The sequence below is a fragment of the Piliocolobus tephrosceles genome, chromosome 2 (assembly GCF_002776525.5).
Source record: "Piliocolobus tephrosceles isolate RC106 chromosome 2, ASM277652v3, whole genome shotgun sequence".
Classification (NCBI taxonomy): Eukaryota; Metazoa; Chordata; class Mammalia; order Primates; family Cercopithecidae; genus Piliocolobus; species Piliocolobus tephrosceles.
In genome coordinates this window covers 60,499,092-60,520,619 of record NC_045435.1, presented here as the reverse complement: position 1 = coordinate 60,520,619, position 21,528 = coordinate 60,499,092, and the positions used below count along the sequence as shown (strand labels likewise).

Below are 21,528 nucleotides of genomic sequence, written 5' to 3'. Positions count from 1 at the left end.
GGGAAGATAATAGCATTGGCACTGATTTCACTTTCAGAGTCTTTTGTTGAGGGTATTTACTAGCAATTGGACTACTTCTGACTGTAAAATCCGTGGGTGAGCATCCCCCTCTGATGCAAGAAAACTGGAGTTTACTGGCTAGCTAGCAAATGCAAAATGAGACAATTTTGCTGGGAGTTAAATATACACGGTTAAGTGTGTTTGACTACTATATGGCTGCAGAAAGTTCCACATGCCAATTTATTTGCTTATGGTGTTTTGGAAAACGGAATCCTTTAGAGAAAGGGAAAGAGAACACACCAACTTTCGACTCCATTGATTTTAATTAAGCTAACTGTAGATTGGCAAGCACTGCAAAATTCACAAACCTGATGAGGCAAAAGAGATTACACAATAGGTACAGGGACTAATGGCTAGTCCTTAATTATCCGAAGCTGACAAGACAATGACCTGTCAAATTAATGGAAATTATCTTCCATAAAGCCTTGATGTAATGGTAGCATAATATTGAACTTTAGAAGAAAAAGAAGCCTGGACTGAAAGAAGTTCCTTGCCATTAAAAATGACCATACCATGATAGATACAGACATGGGAAGATGCTCATGATGTATTAAGTAGAAAAAAACATAGAAAATAATATAGTCAGCCTGTTCCCATTTTTGTAAAATTGAAATACACCAAACCACTTTGACCTGTTCTGCCAACGTCGGATGGGTAGGTGGTCAGTCCTCTTTTGTTTTTTTATATATATATTTATATATATAACATATATATAACATATATAGATTACATATATATGTAATCATATATGTAATCTAGATTACATATATATAATATAGCATATATAGATATAGATTGTTTCAATTAATCATTGGAACATCCCATTTTCTCTTCTGGGAAAAAAATCTCATATTGTCTCTAGGTCCTTCTTCCAAACCCAGTGAGACAGATTTCGGATGCCAATGCCATTGCTTATTGATATCACACGTTATCACTGTCAGATGTGCATAATGAAAAACTCATGCCTGTCTGCTGCTTCTAGGATACCCTTGCTGGTGGAAGCCAGTGCCAGAGTGGTGCTCATGAGATATCGAGGATATAGCCCATTTTACATCATACTCCCATGTTCCATCCTTATTCCACTAAACAATCATGGAGCTATTAAGGCTGTGTTTGGATGAGTTACTGAAAGCTAATTTTAGTAGGCCAAATAGTGCATACAGTAAACTAGAGAATATTTGCTTAAAAATATTATGGTGACTTATCCTTATTTTAGACTCACCTCCTAAGTAATAACTAAAACAATAAATGAATGAATGAACGAGTAAATGAATGAATGCAAACTGTCTGGTCCAGCTTGGTAATAAATATCCTGAAGTTCATCTTTACATTTTTAAAAAGTCACCTAACTTATGTTTGAAAAATATAAACAAACTTTTTTATGTCATCATTTTAAATGCTTTAGGAAATGCTTTCATTTCCTTTCATTTTGTCCGATGTTCCTATCTTTCATGCTTTGCTTATCTCTTGGAAGTGTCTGTCCAACTAGAGCCCTGCCAAGAAGATATTTGGCAAGGACATCTTCAGCTCCCAGGTATGAAAGTGAGTCAAACACCATTATTATTTTTACCCTTCAGAAAAAACCTTCTGTGAAAATCCTGATTGCATTTCCTTTTATAAGATTCTGTCTCATATTTATTAACTGAAAGGTTTGGGTCAAATCAGCTACATGTACTCTCTGTAGTTTATCAGCAGAAGGATTCTTTGAAAGATTAAATTGCACAGGGCTGACTTCTAAAGTGCAGTAAAAAAAATTAAAAAACCACCTAGTAAAAATGCTAAAACTGTTATTTTCTTGGGAAATGTTGTAGAATTTTAGCAAATTAACATGTTACATTGAAGCCCATTTGTACTTGAGACTGGATTGTTTATAGATGCTTGAAAGAACCATATTTTTTATTTGTGTGTACAGATAAGCAAATTGAAAAACATAATTACTCATAACCGTGTTTTATGTTTTCCAGAATCTTAAAGTAGTCAAAAATATCAGTGAAATCAAGCATGGAGAAATATTGCATTATTAATAGTATACTGAAAAGTAAATAAGATTTTTGAATTGCTTTATAAATCATTTTTAGTTATCACAATCCTTCAAGGATCAATTCACTATGTTTTAAAATGCACATTTATTATCTCTGTATGTGATTTTTCACCTTTCATGTTTTTCTCTATATTTATGTTTTGAGAAAAACGTGGAATATAGAATGTAGACAGAATGTCTCTGAAATAATATAGAATGTAGACATTATGTCTCTGAAATACATGTCTCCTCTCCCAGAGACATAGTCACATTTTATAGTTAAAGTTTGATTTGAAAGTTCTAATTTCTCTTCCATTAGCCTTTCTGATTCCAAATGCAGTCTCTGTGGCCAAGAGAGTAATACACCATCTTCCTCCATCCCCAAAAACAGAAAGCTCAGTTTCATCTTCCATTTTCCCCACCTTTTCCACCTCATACCACTCGGAAAGTACTTGATTTTATTTTCTTTTGAGTTTCTTGAATAGGCTTACCTTTTCTCCATTTCTAATTCCTGAGTCCTTTCATTAGTCTCTTAACACTCGTACCCTCTCCCTTACCTCCCGTACTCCAAGCATGGATACTATTATCCAACTTTTAAGTATGAAAAAACTGAAGGCTGCTTAGGGCTGAAAGGTTTAAATTAAGGCTATGATTTGGATCCAGATCTGCCTGTCTCTAGAGCATGAGTTTTTCAACATTACAATAGGCTGTCTCCCTCTTCATTGATATCAGAGTAACCTTTTATAAACCATCATGCTGAACATAATCCATTCCCCTGCATAAGTGGATTGCAACTAGTGTAGGTTTAAGTAGAAATTTCTTAGCATGGCGTCAACATTTTTAATTACCTGACCCTCACCTGCATTGCTGGCCTGTTCTATTTTCAATCACTTTCTCAATGACTTCTTATATTGCAGGTTAATCTGGAATATATAATCAGCCTGCCTAGAACATGACTCCGTGTCTTGCCTAAGTTCGACTCTCAGCCTGGAAAAGCTTCTACTTAAAACTTGTCTTCTTATCCCACACCCTTAGCTATGAAAAGTTTTCTTACCTCTAGGTAGAGCTGGTTCCTCTCTCTTCCAGGCATCTTCACACCTTGTACTAGGCAATGAACTCTTCAACAGGAGAGCCCACTTGTTTTCCACTTTGATATTCTGCAGAATCTATTGTAGAGGCTTGCTCATACTGGGACTAAAAATACATTTAAAAAAATAAAATTAAGCACACTTATTTTCCACAGGAATTTTTGGGTCATTGGCTCCCTGAATAGCCCTACTCCCTTTTTCCATTTTGAAGAAGTATAGTTTTCCAAAATGTTCTTGCTCGACCAATCCAATCAGTTCATTTAGTCAAAGAATTTGCACTGTTTCTAACTTTTCTACCTTAAGAAACATACTTTTGCTCAAGCAGAAAGTTTAGTGCATGTCTCCTTTAATGGATTCCTGCTGAGAGCTAACAACTGGATTATTGAATCTTCTCCTTCAAAACCACTCTTTGACTTATTACAAGATTATTTCTCTCAGTTACATTTGATTCTTTATAGTGCCATTTTCTGCCCCTGGCCTTGTTTAAAATTGAATTGTGATGTCTCTTCCCTTGACTTCTCTTTTAAAGCTATTATCATTTACTTCATTTTTTCTTAGGCCTTTACTGGAAAATTTCTGGCTGTAGAACTTTCTTATAATTTCTATTTCTATCCCAGGTTTCTGCTTAAACACAGTGTTGCATTAATAAGGGTCAGGCAAAGTTTCAACAGCATTTAATCTTACACTTTAAATTTTTGTTCACATTTTATGGTCTTGACACATTTACTGTAATAAAGGGAAATCATTAATTCTCTAAGAAACATATGTGTGGAAACTACAGTTTTGCTTTTGATTAATTTCCACATTCATCATTACTTTGCTACTAATTTACCATGCATTCAAGAGAATTAGGGTGCAAAACATGATTTTTTTTCTTTGTTTTAAAAGAACTGTCTTAGAAACCAAATGAGGCTAAAAATTTATCTGTGTTTTGGCTATCAATGGGGAGAAGATTACTTCTTTTTGAAGTAATCTGTCTCATCCTCATGTTTCCTTTCTACTTAAATACATTATACCATTCTCGACTTTTTTTTGAAGTAAAAGAAAGCTATAACCATACCACTGTCATATTAACTCTGAAAACAGGTTTTTTTTTGTCCTTTATGAAGAGGAAAGAAATCTTAATTTACCTTTGGCTTACGGAACAAAATCATCTAAAATTTTATAATACCAGCTTCATCTTGAACACTTTTGAATACTATTGTTATGAAACAAAATCATACTTGAGCCTAGAGGTCAAATATCTCACCAATATTGGCAGCAAGCAATGGAATAAAGTAAAGATTTTTTGGCTTTGTTTTGCACTTAGACAATTGACACTAAAGTAGTAGTGACTACCAAAATTAATGAAAAGGAATCTATAGTTTTTACACTATAACTAGGCCAAATTGGGAAGGTATCGAAATTATAGTTATAAAAGGAGACTCAATGTTCAAAACAGATCACCTGCTATGACGCACACAATTGCAAACCTTTTTTCATAGATCAGTCAATGAAGTCTTCACAAAAACCCAAAGAGGGTTACTTTGGATTTTAGGAGAGGAAAAACTGAGACTCATAAAGTTAAATAAACTCTCCTCCTTTATTGTACTGTTTTATTAAATATGGATTTTTATTCTTATTTTTAACAATATAAATATTTGTAGAAAAATTTAGAGAATGCAGAATATGCAAGAGAAAAATAAACACAATGTATTGCTATCCCCCCAGTTTTCTTAACTATGTATTACATATTTTTGTGTAACTTGCTTTTTTGCTTTAAAATATCATGACCTTTTCCAGCCATAAGTATTTTCCTATGTCAGTCTTAATGGTTATAATATTCTCCTCAGTGTTTTTGAGGGTCTTTGAGAGCGCTCAATAAGCAGCACCTGTCTTTTCTACCCAATTCAATTGAAAAATAGACGGCAAGTGGAGAACCAGATTATTACCCTATTCCTAATTAATGCACAATTGTCAGGCACAGCTTACAATGAGAGAAAAAATGGGCTTGCTCACTCCATCCCTTGGAAGTTTGTTGAGCTGTGAGAAGAACCCACTTCGGAGAAAGCTTACAGCCAGGGAGCAGGCAATCCCTGCCCTGCACTGACCCTGGATAGAGGAAGGAAGAAAAGAAGCAACTTCTCCAAGCAGAGGAACTTTGATCATGTCTACCCAATACCTGTAACCCACCGACCACTGTGAAGCTGGCTGTCCTCTGCTCTAAGGATGAGGAAATGGTGGAAAAGGAAGCCAGGCAGATTGTGGAAAATGCCACAAAACAAAGGTGAGGAAGGAGGCATTCCTCTGTGATATGTGAATTTCCTATTCCTCATTTAATCGATCCCCTATTGTTGTGCACTTAGGTTCTTTCATTAGCAACAATGAAATTAAATGCCTTTGTAATTAATTATTGTGTACATTAAATACATTTTCTTTAAATGAAACTCTATAACTAAAATTCCTGGGACAATGGTTTTAACATGTTTAAAGCTTTTGATGCATTTTGCCACATTTTATTCAGGAAAGTTTTGTCAATTTACATTACCACTAGCTGTACAGTATGCCCTCATTTATTTTTAATAAGTGTATTTGAACCCAGGCAAGTTGACTCTGGAGCCCAAATTATTAATCTCAAAATTCTGCTAGTTACTAAATAAAATAAAAACTGTAGAATTCATGAAATGTATCTGGCTCCATAAACTTTCAGTGGATAATTTCTATATCTGTCCATACTGCCTGGGAGTGGAGAATTATAATGGTCATGAAGGTGGCCTTTGGCCTTGGACTCCTCCTGGCTTTGAATGCTGAATTTGCCCTTAACTAGAGCTGTGGCAAGTTATCATAGATGTTCAAGCAACTCTGCTCCTCTCTAAATGAGGATAACAACATTGAACTAGAAGGATTTGGGGAGAGGATTAATAAGCAGTCATGTATACATAAATAGCTTAGCCCAATACCAGGGAATAATAGGCCCTCAATAAATAACTCAAGGTATCCTTTGCAAATACCCTTAATGGAAAAAGAGAATAAACATATACATTAGAGTTCCAGAAAGCGTAAACCCAAACCCAGATCCCAAACAAAAACTTTCTGTTTCATTTTACAAATTCATGCAAACTTTGCATACTACTCTATGATATACATTTTTTATGTTGTGTCTTTTTATAATTTCCTTTAATGTAAGATTATCTTATAAAACAGGTCACCTAGAAATTTAGTAATCAAGTATGTAGTCTCAGTTCATTATTTTAAAAACTTTTAAAGTACTACATTTGGGTATCTCCATTTCAGTGAGTAATGACTTATGTTAAAACATAAAGATAGTACTTTAAAAATTTTTAGTGTTTTGTCTTTTAAATAGACTCTTTTTAAAAGAGCAGATTTAGGTTCACTTCAAAATAAAGCAGAACATACAGAATTTCCATTGTTCCATGTGCCACTTTCCTCCACACATGCACAGCCTCCCCGACTATCAACCTCCTGCATCAGAGGAGGTGCAGGTGCATGAACATTTGTTAGTCAGTAAATTTACATTGACACATCATTATCACATAGTTTATAGTAGGGTTCTCTCTTGGTGCTGTACATCCTATGAGTTTTGGCAAATGTGTATAATGACATGTCTCTCCCATTGCAGTACTATACAGAGTAATTTCACTGCCCAAAAAATCCTCTGTGCTCTGCCTATTCATCTCTCCTTCCCTTTAATCCCTGACCACCACTGATCTTCTACCGTCTCCATAGTTTTGCCTTTTTCAGAATGTCATATGGTTAGAATCATATAATAATGTAGCCTTTTTCGAATTGGTTATGCTCAGTAATAGGCACTTAAGTTTTCTCCATGTGTTTGTAATGGCTTGGTAACTCAGTTCTTTTTGGCACTAAATAATATTTCATTGTCTAAATGTACCACAGTTTAGCCAATCACCTACTGAAGGACATCTTGTTTACTTATTAGTTTTGGCAATTTTGAGTAAAGCTGTTATAAACATCCACGTGAAGGGTTCTTTTTTTGTGGACATAAGTTTGCAATTCATTTGGTTAAATGTGAAGGAGTACAATTACTGGGTTGTATATTAGGAATATGTTCAGTTTTGTAGGAAACTGCCAAACGTTCCTCTAAAGTGGCTGAACCAATTTTGCATTCCCATAAACAATGAATGAGAATTCCTATTACACCACATCCTTGTCAGCATTTGGTGGTGTTCATGTTCTGGATTTTGGCCATCTTGATAGATATGTAGTGGTACCTTATTCTTGTTTAATTTGCATTTCTCTGCTAACATTTGATTATGGAGCATCTTTAAGTTTGTTTGTCATCTGTTTATCTTTGGCGAGCTGTCTGTTCACATCTTCTGCCCATTTTTAATTGGGTTGTTTGTTTTCTTACTGTTGAGTTGTTTTTATTATTATTATACTTTAAGTTCTAGGGTACATGTGCACAACGTGCGGGTTCATTACATATGTATACATGTGCCATGTTGGTGTGCTGCACCCATTACCTCGTCATTTATATTAGGTATATCTCCTAATGCTATCCCTCGCCGCCCCCCCCGCCCAACCTCACGACAGGCCCCTGGTGTGTGATGTTCCTCTTCCTGTGTCCAAGTGTTCTCATTGCTCAATTCCCACCTATGAGTGAGAACATGCAGTGTTTGGTTTTTTGTCCTTGCGATAGGTTGCTGAGAATGATGGTTTTCAGCTATCCCAAATCAACAGAATATACATTCTCCTCAGCACCACATCACACTTGTTCCAAAATTGACCACATAGTTGGAAATAAAGCACTCCTCAGCAAATGTAAAAGAACAGAAATTATAACGAACTGTCAGATCACAGTGCAATCAAACTAGAACTCAGGATTAAGAAAGTCACTAAAAACCGCTCAACTACATGGAAACTGAACAACCTGCTCCTGAATGACTACTGGATACATAACAAAATGAAGGCAGAAATAAAGATGTTCTTTGAAACCAATGAGAACAAAGACACAACATACCAGAATCTCTGGGACACATTTAAAGCAGTGTGTAGAGGGAAATTTATAGCACTAAATACCCACAAGAGAAAGCAGAAAAGATCTAAAAGTAATACCCTAACATCACAATTAAAAGAACTAGAGAAGGAAGAGCAAACACATGAAAAAGCTATCAGAAGGCAAGAAATAACTAAGATCAGCGCAGAACTGAAGGAGATAGAGACACAAAAAACCCTCCAAAAAATCAGTGAATCCAGGAGCTGTTTTTTTTTTAAAGATCAACAAAATTTATAGATTGCTAGCAAGACTAATAAAGAAGAAAAGAGAGAAGAAGCAAATAGACGCAATAAAAAAGGATAAAGGGGATATCACCACCGATCCCATAGAAATGAAAACTACCATCAGAGAACACTATAAACACCAATACGCAAATAAACTAGAAAATCTAGAAGAAATGGATAAATTCCTGGACACATACACCATCCCAAGACTAAACCAGGAAGAAGTTGAATCCCTGAATAGACCAACAACAGGCTCTGAAATTGAGGCAATAATTAATAGCCTATCAACCAAAAAAAGTCCAGGACCAGACAGATTCACAGCCAAATTCTACCAGAGGTACAAGGAGGAGCTGGTACCATTCCTTCTGAAACTATTCAAATTAATAGAAAAAGAGAGAATCCTCCCTAACTCATTTTATGAGGCCAGCATCATCCTGATACCAAAGCCTGGCAGAGACACAACCCAAAAAGAGAATTTTAGACCAATATCCCTGATGAACATTGATGCAAAATTCCTCAGTGAAATACTGGCAAACCGAATCCAGCAGCACATCCAAAAGCTTATCCACCATGATCAAGTGGGCTTCATCCCTGGGATGCAAGACTGGTTCAACATATGCAAATCGATAAACGTAATCCAGCATATAAACAGAACCAAAGACAGAAACCACATGATTATCTCAATAGATGCAGAAAAGGCCTTTGACAAAATTCAACAGCCCTTCATGCTAAAAACTCTCAATAAATTCCGTATTGATGGAACGTATCTCAAAATAAGAGCTATTTATGACAATCCCACAGCCAATATCATACTGAATGGGCAAAAATGGGAAGTATTCCCTTTGAAAACTGGCTCAAGACAGGGATGTCCTCTCTCACCACTCCTATTCAACATAGTGTTGGAAGTTCTGGCCAGGGCTATCAGGCAGGAGAAAGAAATAAAGGGTATTCAATTAGGAAAAGAGGAAATCAAATTGTCACTATTTGCAGATAACATGATTGTATACTTAGAAAACCGCATCATCTCAGCCCAAAATCTCCTTAAGCTGATAAGCAACTTCAGCAAAGTCTCGGGAGACAAAATCAATGTGCAAAAATCACAAGCATTCTTATACACCAATAACAGACAAACAGAGAGCCAAATCATGAGTGAACTCCCATTCGCAATTGCTTCAAAGAGAATAAAATACCTAGGAATCCAACTTACAAGGGATGTAAAGGACCTCTTCAAGGAGAACTACAAACCACTGCTCAGTGAAATCAAAGAGGACACAAACAAATGGAAGAACATTCCGCGCTCATGGATAGGAAGAATCATTATCATGAAAATGGTCATACTGCCCAAGGTAATTTATAGATTCAATGCCATCCCCATCAAGCTACCAATGAGTTTCTTCACAGAATTGGAAAAAACTACTTGAAAGTTCATATGGAACCAAAAAGGATCCCGCATTGCCAAGACAATCCTAAGCTAAAAGAACAAAGCTGGAGGCATCACGCTACCTGACTTCAAACTACACTACAAGGCTACTGTAACTGAGACGTCATGGTACTGGTACCAAAACAGAGATACAGACCAATGGAACAGAACAGAGCCCTCAGAAATAATACCACACATCTACAACCATCTGATCTTTGACAAACCTGACAAAAACAAGAAATGAAGAAAGGATTCCCTATTTAATAAATGGTGTTGGGAAAACTGGCTAGCCACACGTAGAAAGTTGAAACTGGATCCCTTCCTTACACCTTATACAAAAATTAATTCAAGATGGATTAAACACTTAAATGTTAGACCTAAAACCATAAAAACCCTAGAAGAAAACCTAGGCAATACCTTTCAGGACATAGGCATGGGCAAGGACTTCACCTCTAAAACACCAAAAGCAATGGCAACAAAAGCCATCATTAACAAATGGGATCTAATTAAACTAAAGAGCTTCTGCACAGCAAAAGAAACTACCATCAGAGTGAACAGGCAACCTACAGAATGGGAGACAATTTTTTCAATATAATCATCTAACAAAGGGCTAATATCCAGAATCGACAAAGAACTCGAACAAATTTACAAGAAAAAAACAAACGACCCCATCAAAAAGTGGGGGAAGGATATGAACAAACACTTCTCAAAAGAAGACATTTATGCAGCCAACAGACACATCAAAAAAAGCTCATCATCACTGGCCATCAGAGAAATGCAAATCAAAACCACAACGAGATACCATCTCACACCAGTTAGAATGGTGATCATTAAAAAGTCAGGAAACAACAGGTGCTGGAGAGGATGTGGAGAAATAGGAACACTTTTACACAGTTGGTGGGACTGTAAACTAGTTTGACCATTGTGGAAGACAGTGTGGCGATTCTTCAAGGATCTAAAACTAGAAATACCATTTGACCAAGCCATCCCATTACTGGGTATATACCCAAAGGGTTATAAATCATGCTACTATAAAGACACATGCACACATATGTTTATTGTGGCACTATTCACAATAGCAAAGACTTGGAACCAACCCAAATGTCCATCAATGATAGACTGGATTATGAAAATTTGGCAGATATACACCATGGAATACTATGCAGCGATGAAAAACGATGAGTTCATGTCCTTTGTAGGGACATGTATGAAACTGGAAACCATCATTCTCAAATATACATTTTTATGTTTAAAAATAATGTTTGAAATTACTTATTAGGATTTATTTTTAAAGTGTGCTACCTAAATCCTTGGTTAATGGTCCAGATGTTGTAGCACTGAATATACATCCAAATAGAAAAATGGGTTTGCAAAATGCAATCTGCATACAGTCTTAGAATTTGACTGATTTGCTCATAAATAGGACAAAGAGTGTTAAGGTAAGAAAAATTTTGGTAGCATTTATTAAGCTTTTTCTGTGTAGTGGGCTCAGATGGTGTCACATATACTTGCCTTTTACTTCTTTAAGTGCTGGATAATAGTAACTCCCAGCAGCTTGGCTGGTAGGGTTTGTACCCCTTCCCTCCACTCCTATAAGACACCCATCCTGGGGGTAGACCATGGCCAATGACTCACCAGCAAGGCTCTGCCTCTAGGTGATGCTGTGGTGCAATTCTTCCTGAGCTCTTCCTGTCCCTGTGATTAGACTGAAGCTAGCGTCTCCTGCCCTATCCTGCTTCCTTCATCCTCACTCTCCTGAAAGAAACTTCTCTTCCCAGCCTACCCCTGAGGGGGAAAAAATTACATGAACCAGAATCCTCTACTCAGACTGTGCTTTTAGGGAACCCTAAATATAGAGATTTAATAAAGCAGAATGTGTAAGCTTCATAGAAAAAAAAAATCGAGAATTTTAAAATTTCTAATCAGAGTGATTGAAATGTCCAGATTTTTTTAAATTGTTAAAATGTTTTTGAGCATTGTCTAATCCAGTGTTTCAAAATGTAGTAATGAACTTCTGGTGGTGTATGAAATGGTTTTAAATAACAGTTCCCTTTAGTTTCTAAAGTTTTGTGTTTATCTGAATATCAGTTAGACAAAACGTGTGTATGTGTATATGTGTATGTGTGTCTATGTAGACACACACACAGTGGCACAACAAACGTGTGATTTCATGTTTATGATTGCTAAAGAGCAAGAAAAGTTGAAAATTATAGTATGTAAAATCAATTTAAAAACATGAATTGTAGATACCAATTGGATACAGCAAATATATTAACGTTATGTATTGATGGCTAAAATTTTAGGAAACTGATCCCTTATAAGTACAGATAAGGTTCTACTTATTTGTACTTGTCTAACTCTTAGAAAACTAGAACATATTTCTGATTCCTGAGTGAGCGAAGCACACTGAGGGATGCTCAATTGTATTTAGTTGCCATGTGGCAGCGCTGTTCAGTCATGGTTACAGCCAGCAAATCATGGCAAACACGAAGCGATGGCCTCCCAGAAGTTGCATGGTGCTATGGTCCCTTTTTGATTAGGTCGTTCCCACCATCTAGGCTTCAAAGTGCTCTTGGTTGTTGCCTGTTTTCTAAGCTGTCCCTGCTGGCTGCTGTCACCTAGTCTAAACACCTCCAACAGATCCCCTCAACTCTGCATAGGAAAGTCACAGCTGGTTTCTGCATCTTGAAACCATGAATCCTAGCTGTTGCAATCCAAACTCCTGTTTTTAAAAAGTTTCACTCTGGTCTATTTTAGAAAGTAATACATATTATTTTAATTAGGTTCTGATAAAGCTTTTCCATGTACCATATTTATATTTTTAAAAACACAAGATTTTCTAAGTGGATGTGCTGCTAATGCCCATAATTCTGACATTAGAGGTTTGAGATTTTTGCCTTTATTAAGTAACAAAATCCATCCTGATTTGTGATAATATGCTGATAATAAAATATGTAACACTTGCAAACAATGTAAAAAAAATTAGGAGGTTGGAATTAAATGTGGTTTCAATATAGAGGCCAGTGTAAAGGAAAGAAATCTTGTAAATAGCAAGGCTGACAAAGGCTTAGTGGCCTGCTTCTGTCATGGGGACTTCCTCTTTTGAGTCGTTTGGAATGAAGTATAACATTTTCTACCTTCCCTGGAATTCAAGTGTGTGCTTTTCCATCCCTTTTTTTCAGACGTAATTCATTAGGGAAAAAAAAAAAAAATCTGTGTGTCACTCTGCAGAACCTAGGACATAATATTTACTCATTCTGATTAAGTGCACTAAGGAGACCTTCGTGTTGTCTTTCAATCCAGTGATTTTCTTTATAGAATTGTTTATGTATACCCATATGTTTATGTATTTTTGTGAGTCTAAGGATGCCTTGTGGAAAGACAACCTTAAATGACATTAAGTTGTAAAGATTTTCCTGATCTACAAAAGGTCAAAAACTGCTGGAAAGTATGGAAAATTTATGAAACAGAAGATTGAGAAAAAAATTGGGAAAATTATATTGTTCCTTGTAAAATAGAAAACCTTAAAGATAAAACAGATATTAGACTAATAGATTTGTATTGATAATTATTACCTATTTGTTAACTTCTCAAAACTGTATCTTAACCAAAACCAGTATCTTACAAACATCACTATCCTAAACAGAATTTCTGTTCAACATTTTCTAAACCATGATTATTAAAAAATATTGTGGCTATATATATAAAATAAAATTTAGCAGTTTAACAATTTTCACCCAAATAGTTTAGTGGCATTAAATACATTTAACTCTTGTACAGCCATCACCACTAGCCTCACCATCTCACACTGAAACTCTACTTATTAAACAGTAACTTCCCATTTCTTCCCTCTCCCCAGCCCCTGGTTGACCTCTATTCTGCTGCCTGTTTCTGTGAATATGACTACTGAAGACACCTCATATAAGTAGAACCATGTGATATTTGTTTTCTGTGTCTGGCCAAACCACCGTTATTTTAATTATATTAAATGGGGACCATGACAGCAAGCATTTATCTTACTTGCCATTTGACTTTAGAACCTGGACTACTGCCTGACACATCATGGTTTACAAAAATGTACATAGAAAAGAGCATCCGCATAATCCAGTTCATGCATTTTTAGTACTCTCATGGTGTCTTGTAAATTTTGAAAATTCAAATGACATAGATATTAAGAACACAGTCTTTGGCTTCAAACAGACATGAGTTCCAGTCCCAGCAATGTCACTTACCAGATGTGTGACTTTGGACACATATCTCATTCTCTCTAAGATTCACCTATCTTGTATGAAAATTGAGGAATATAATGGATCTGACTCAGATATTGCTGTTAGGATTAGCTGAAGCAATGACTCCAACAAGTCAATAAATACTTATTCAATGCTATTATAAGTCAGGCAATGCTTTAGGTACTGGGTGGGCTATAGCAATTAATGCAGAGAAAGCCCATACCTTAATTGAGTTTACATGGCCTGGCACATAGTAAGTGCTCAATAAATGTTAATCATAATGATCCCTGATGAGTCTTATTTGACCCTGAGTTTGGAGGAAAAAAAAACAAAAAACTGTTAACCTTATCTTATTTCCATGTTGCTTAAGAGTCTTTGGAAGAACAGCTTAAGACTACTCAGTGGTTCTTCCTCCCCATTCAGTGGCAAGAGCAGTGGGAGCTGCAGACCAGACGTCCATGGCAGGCTGAGTACTCTGCTCCAGTCCTACGTAGGGACCTGCTAAACAGGCATACAGGGCACCTGCCACCTTCAGACCAGTTTGCAATCCGAGGCTGAGCAGCAGTGCAATTGGAATCTGGAACAGTCCAATAACCCTGAAATTCCTTCATGGTAACAGCTTTGTCAGCAGCAGCAGCCTGCTCTTCCTTTTCAGTCTCTTCAGGTTCTCTAGATGTAGGGATCAGGCATGACTTCCCAAGGGTGTTCCCAGGAGACAGTGCCATGCATGTGCAGAACTTCTCACGCTGCTAATAAAGACATGCCCAAGACTGGGTAATTTATAAAGAAAGAGGTTTAATTAACTTACTGTTTGGCATGACTGGGGAGGCCTCAGGAAACTTACAATCATGGCAGAAGGGGAAGCAAGCACATCCTTATTCATATGGCAACAGCAAGGAGAAGAGTCGAGGAAAAGGGGGAAAAAGCACCACTGACTCGGAGAACAGGATGTGAGAAACCTCCCCCCAATTCAATTATCTCCCATTGGGTTCCTCCACAACATGTGGGGATTATGGGAACTACAATTCAACATGACATTTGGGTGGGGACACAGCCATCTCATATCAGCATCCACCACATCAAACCCACTAAGTGAGCCACCTTTTTACTGTGTGGGAGGAAAATGTCCACACAGCACAGAGAAGAATATGTGTTTCACAGAGTAAGGGTAGTCAGGTTAACACAAGATGCTTCTGTGAGAGACTGGTTGTCAGCCCTGAGATCAGTAACCAGAAGCCGGGCTCCCAGAAGGTTGCCTGGATGTGGTTAGTGAGGATTTCAGTAGTGAAGGGACCAGCAAGAGGAGTGGCTTCAGTGGCAGCAGCAAACTTCAGCACAGTCCATTGGCCAGGATTCCTGGACGATCTGACATTGACATCAGCAGGATTTTCAAGGGCAACAATGGCATAAGCTGTCAGCAGAAGTTTCTCCCAGGTCCTCTTCAGATTTAGGATGTACATGCCCTCCATTTTCCTTTTATAGATTTACTGTTTCATTTGGAAGGGTTGGTGCCACCTAAGCAGGTTCCTGCTACAAGGAACTAGAGGACATCCTCCTCCTTCATTTACAGGACATTAAGGACTCCAGACATTGTGAAAGTTTCTATTTAAGTTACCATGGGAACCCAGAACAACACATGTGGACCCCTGTCTGGATAGTGCAGAAAGCTAAACCTGCTTTATTATATTCACACACATTTGCAAACTTCCAGCATTTTCATCCTACCTTTAAAGATAGTAAAGAAGTCAGAATATTTTTAAGTATATAAAAGTAAATAATTACCTTGTTAATCAGACAAGACTTTATTATAAAACCAAATACTTCTGAGTTGATAATGTTGAATATTAACACAGTAAAAAGGCATCAGGATGAGTTCTTTTATGGAGAGGTCCTAAAAATATATAATATTGAAGTGTCTGTGTGACACAGGTAAGTTACATTGCACTCAGAAGTGTTGGAAATTCTTTGAGAAATTGGTTTATATTTGAGAACTCGAATGAGTCTAAGATGGCCCTCATCTTCTTCTAGAAAAGAACAAATGTGAAATAAGACCTCTATTATTTCTTTAGGTCTTACTGAGATTCCTTTTTTTGCAAGAGGATGTGAATTTTCTGTAATAACATCACACTTCACGTTGGATCACTAGGTAGTTATGGGCTAATCTAGGGCTGAGGGAGAGATTTTTATGACATGCTTTATAATAGACTTTCAGTGTTTTTCAGAAAGAAAATCCCACTGAGGATACAAAGTTTATATTTTTCTTTGACTGTAACACATCACAATAAAGATGATACTCTGCTGATATTTGAGATTCATGTTACCTGCAGGAAAACTTAAAGTGCTTTGTTCTATGTGACAGTGATACTATGTCTAAGAATGCTAAGGCAGAGAAAAATGGAAATTTAGGTAATATTTATACAGAGAAGAAAGAAATTTTAAGCTCATAGTCCAGAAGTGAACTGGTAATTCTTGCCCAGTACGTTTTTTTTTTTTTTAATTTTTTTAATTCCTTTCGTCTCCTTAGTTTTACATGATTTTGACACTGTTTACAAGACAATTCTACATTGTCTATCCTCGTCTTTTGATTTGAATTAAAAGTAATTTAGGATAATTTCAGTTTACCTAAAATTAATAAACCTAATTCTTTACCTGCTAAAAAAATTGTTCTTTGTCTTCCATAACTTGTCCCTCTGTAATTAATAATTTTACATATTAAGGTCCAGATATTTGGTCAAACACTATTTTGAATTCTGCTGTGAAGGAATTTTTAAGATGATATTAACATGTACATTAGTAGACTTTGAGTGAAGCAGATTAACCTCCATAATCTAGGTGGGCCTCATTTCATCACGGGAAGACCTTAATAGGAAAAAAAAAAAAAAAGACTGACCTCTCCCCTCTCCTAAAATCTTTCTCTCCTGAGGAAGAGGGAATCTGACAGCAGACTACCTTAGACCTGAGCTGCAACCTTCATTCTTTCCTAGGTCTCCAGCTTGTTGGTCTATCCTGCAGATTTTGGACTTACTAGCTTCCACACTCACATAAACCAATTTCTTAAAATAAATCAATTTATCTTTCTCTCTGTCTCTTTCTCCATCCATTCATCCATCTGTCTACACATTTTTAATTGTTTCTTTTTCTCTGGAGAATCTTGACTGATACACCATCTGTTTATCAATCACTTTTGAAACAGAAAATTCTACCTAAGTATGCACCTTGACTGGAGAGAGTTTTTGCCAAGTCCGTACTGTACCTAATTCAGGCATATTTAGAAGCACGGCTGTGGGGAGAAAAAAAAAAAAACAGCAAGATTAAAACATAGAGATATATTATATATCCTAATTCTACAAGGATGTTTCTGGCGTTACTTATGTGTTTATTAAGGTTTTTCTTCTCTTCCTCCATACTATTTTCTTAGAGTTGACATATGGTAATATAGTAAGAAAAAAATACACATATATTTCTTCTTGCAATATATATTCATTGGGATGTTTAACACTGAGTGTCAACCTGATTGGATTGAAGGATGCAAAGTATTGATCCTGGATGTGTCTGTGAGGCTGTTGCCAAAGGAGATTAACATTTGAGTCAGTGGACTGAGAAAGGCAGACCCACCCTTAATCTGGGTGGGCACAATCTAATCAGCTGCCAGTGTGGCCAGAATATAAAGCAGGCAGAGAAATGTGAAAAGGCTAGACTGGCTTAGCCTCCCAGTCTACATCTGTCTCCCATGCTGAAAATCAGACTCCAAATTCTTCAGCTTTGGGACTCAGACTGGATTCCTTGCTCCTCAGCTTGTAGACAGCCTACTGTAGGACCCTGCGATAGTGTGAGTTAATACTACTTAATAAATTCCCTCAAATATATATATATATAAAATATATATACAGCTATATATGTATATTGCAATGCATACATATATACATATGTACATAACAATTTTATATACTTATGTATGTATATTACAATTTATATATTGTATATACACATATATGTACATATTACACATGCATACATACCCATACGTGCATGTATTGTATACATAGCCATACGTGCATGTATTGCAATCAGATGAAAGCACACATTCTTTCAGTCTAATAAAGGCAAATGCTAGCAAAAAATTAATCTCACTGTTAAATTTCCAATTATTGTGTAGATCCTCTAGCTCAGGAGCAGCAAAGGGTTACAAAGAAACAAATGCTATGTGGGAAAGAGAATATGAGGAGATAAGAGAGCTAGCCTCACAAAAGATGTTTTCTCCTGGCCCTTGAGAATAGCAACTTGAAAGGAGAATAGGAATGAACAGAATAAGCTAAATAAGCCATACTGGATTTCTTTCATTCTTGAGATGAAGTTTTGTTTGGAATATTAGGATTTAACCTGAAATTAAAAAGTAAAATAAAGGTTATTTCCCTGGATTCCAGTTAGTTGTGATTAACTAATAACAAAGCCATTTGGTTGTAGACAATGCCACTTATCACTTTCATGACAAGTGATGACAATTTGGAATCATGCAACTGTAAATGTATGCTTGATATAGAAGATGCAGTGGTGAAGAAATCAGTCCTGGCTTTCAAGATCCTTATGAAACTCGCAGCGTCCTGCTATTTATTGCAATCATTTGCATCCCTCTTATCCCTATTTTTGGAGTTCTAGCTCATTGCAGTCTAAGGACAGTAAATTATATATATTCATACATCACACAATGTTAAGCAGATACCACACACACACACACACAGAGACACAGCTGTATAATTTTGCTATTGACACAAAAATGCTGCAAAACCAATCCTCTCAAACCTAGTAGCTTAAAGCATGATCAAATGCCATTTTTCATACATCTCTGGATCAGCTGTGGGTGGACTGGTCTGTGGCTGGGCTGGATAGCTCTGCTGATCTATGCTGAACTTGGCTGGGCAGTTTGATTGTGTCTCTTTTACTCCAAGCAGGATAACTTGACATTTTCTCATCACAGAGACAGAGGTACTAGGAAAACGAGCTCCATCAGTCAGACATTTCAAGCTTCTGCTTTGTCATTCTAACAACTTCACATTGGCCAAGGCAGATCACATGACTGTGTCCAAGGTCAAGGAGGAGGAAAGTGTTGCAAAGTCACAGGACAAGGTTTCAATGTCTAATTCCACTGCTTTGGAGGGAGGAGTAAGGGGTTGAAAGAATCTACCACAAATACACTTCAAGAATTTAAAGTGCACACATGTTTCTTCAAACCTGTGTATGTTTATGGATTCTTTAGAAAAACCTTAAAAAGCAAGAATTTTGGCTTTTGTTATTACATTGAGTAGCCGATATTCGAAGACATAAATGTAAGAACCAGCTAGCTTCATTTAATGAAAATTAAAAGCAGTATACTCCATGAAAAATGAAACAACTTTTATAGGAATGCTACAATTCGGAGTGGCGTAGAGGGAAAAAATTGTTCTTACGCCCCTCCTAGCATGCATTAGGATTTTCTTTATGTGAAAGTTTTCTTCATAGTGAATGCACATCAAAAAAAAAACTATATTCACAGCCTTTGGGGGGATGTACTAGAGAAAATGCACTTTTTATACCTACTAACTCAATTTTCTACCTTACTTTGTGTACTACACATCTGGCAAGAGCAGATCGTATGACTTAGTCAAGTCAAAGGACCTAAAAAAACCCCTTCTGTAACAAAATGTCATCTTAAGAGTTATAACTTTTGATTCCTAAGGGAAAAATACAATTGTTTTTATTTGTAAAATAGATAGCACCTTACCTGCATTAAAATCTTTACTAAGGATTTTCACAAACGTATCTGGTCCGATATTCCTACAATATCATTAATATAGCCAGAGATTTGTTCATTTCACAAGTGAAGAAATAAAAGATCAAGTCAATGAAATAAAAGCTTGATCTTAATATATGTAATAGTAAGGATGTATTTGACAGCAAATAGTGAAAAATCTGATTGACGTGGTTTTAAACTATAAAAAGAAGTTACTGTTGCATGTGAACTGAAGCCCACATGTAGATTAGGATAACCCTTGGTTTAATAAGAGCTTGACTTTTCAGCGATTGTCATAGGTCTTTCTTTTCTCGTACTTTGACCACATCCACAAAATGTTGCGCAGAACTGAGATTGTGTGCATGCCTCTCTGAATTGGAGTACTGAGCTTCCTGCTCTTGGACCCATTCCTGACCCAGTCTCAAGGGCTATGAAATTCTAGGTAGTGATTGATTGGTCCCTGGATTACACAAACCAATCCCTGTGTCTGTGAACTCATGGAGCACATTTTAGCCAAGGTCTACCCCTTGGTGCTAGAGAAGAGGACCCTCACCCAAAATAAAATCTGAGGATTCAACCAGAGAAGACAGTGAAGGGAGAGTTTTAAAGCTCATAAATAACAGGTGTAAGACTAAAATCTGGCCTTTGTACCCCTTCCTCAGTGATCTTTCCTCTCTAAGATAATGTATCCTATGTTAATTAACACACATTTGTAAAGGATTGTTTTATAAATCTTACCTCCTTTCTGCATTATGTGGATAGTAAGACGTTGCTTATAGTAAGAATGTTGCTTATTATAATAAAGAGTGATAACTCAGCTAATATTCTTATTTCTTCACCCCTCATTGAGATTTTCTATGAAACATCATTTGGAGAACATTTCTTATTATAATGAGGAGTGATAACTCAGCTAATATTCTAATTTCTTTACCTCTCATTGAGATTTTCTGTGAAACATCAGTTAAAGCAAAAACCTAGCCACTTCTAAGATACTGTATTAAAATATTATCGTATATTCTGACACATTCAGATATAATTGTTTACTTGTCTTTTTTGCTGACAAAATTCCTGCATCAATGTAAGTGGCCATTTATTTTTGATTCATGTAGACAAATGCTTAGCTCTTTAATGGGAGCTTGATTTGAAAGACACATCAAATCGTACGTTACAGAGTCATTTCCCCTGAAGATTGCTCCTCCATGTCAGCAAATGCACATTTGCTTAGGAATAAATCACAAAAATGTTTATGGCTACATATATGTTGTATATGAAACATTGTTAATGGCTACCATCTTTGCGCCAACATGGTTTTATGCTGGACAATTTGAGGACAATTTCCAGTCCAAAGATTTTGGTCATTTTTCAGAGGCTCCATTATATTTTCCAGGCTACTTAGGATACCATTTAGAAAATTGCTGCCTCAGGGCACTAGATGATGATTTTATCATTTGAAGAGTTAATATACTTTAATTGCCTGACAACTAAAATGCCTAATTACACACACACACACACACACACAGAGAGAGAGAGAGAGAGAGAGCCTACCCTAACTTCAGACACTGCATTTCACTGTAGGTCAGACCTAGGGTCCCCAAGCCACAATAGAATGATAATAGTTTAGTTTTCAACACTAAAAGGACTCCAGATACTATGTTATCAAACTTCTTCATTATAAGGAAAAGAAAAGAAAGTCAAAGGACCTA

General features: G+C 36.4%; 1 pseudogene; it reads right to left on the bottom strand.

Annotated features, from left to right (window-relative positions):
- Window positions 1-3,184: 3,184 nt before the first annotated feature.
- The window catches only part of LOC111531055, a 41,793-nt pseudogene continuing 23,449 nt past the window's right edge, over window positions 3,185-21,528 (bottom strand).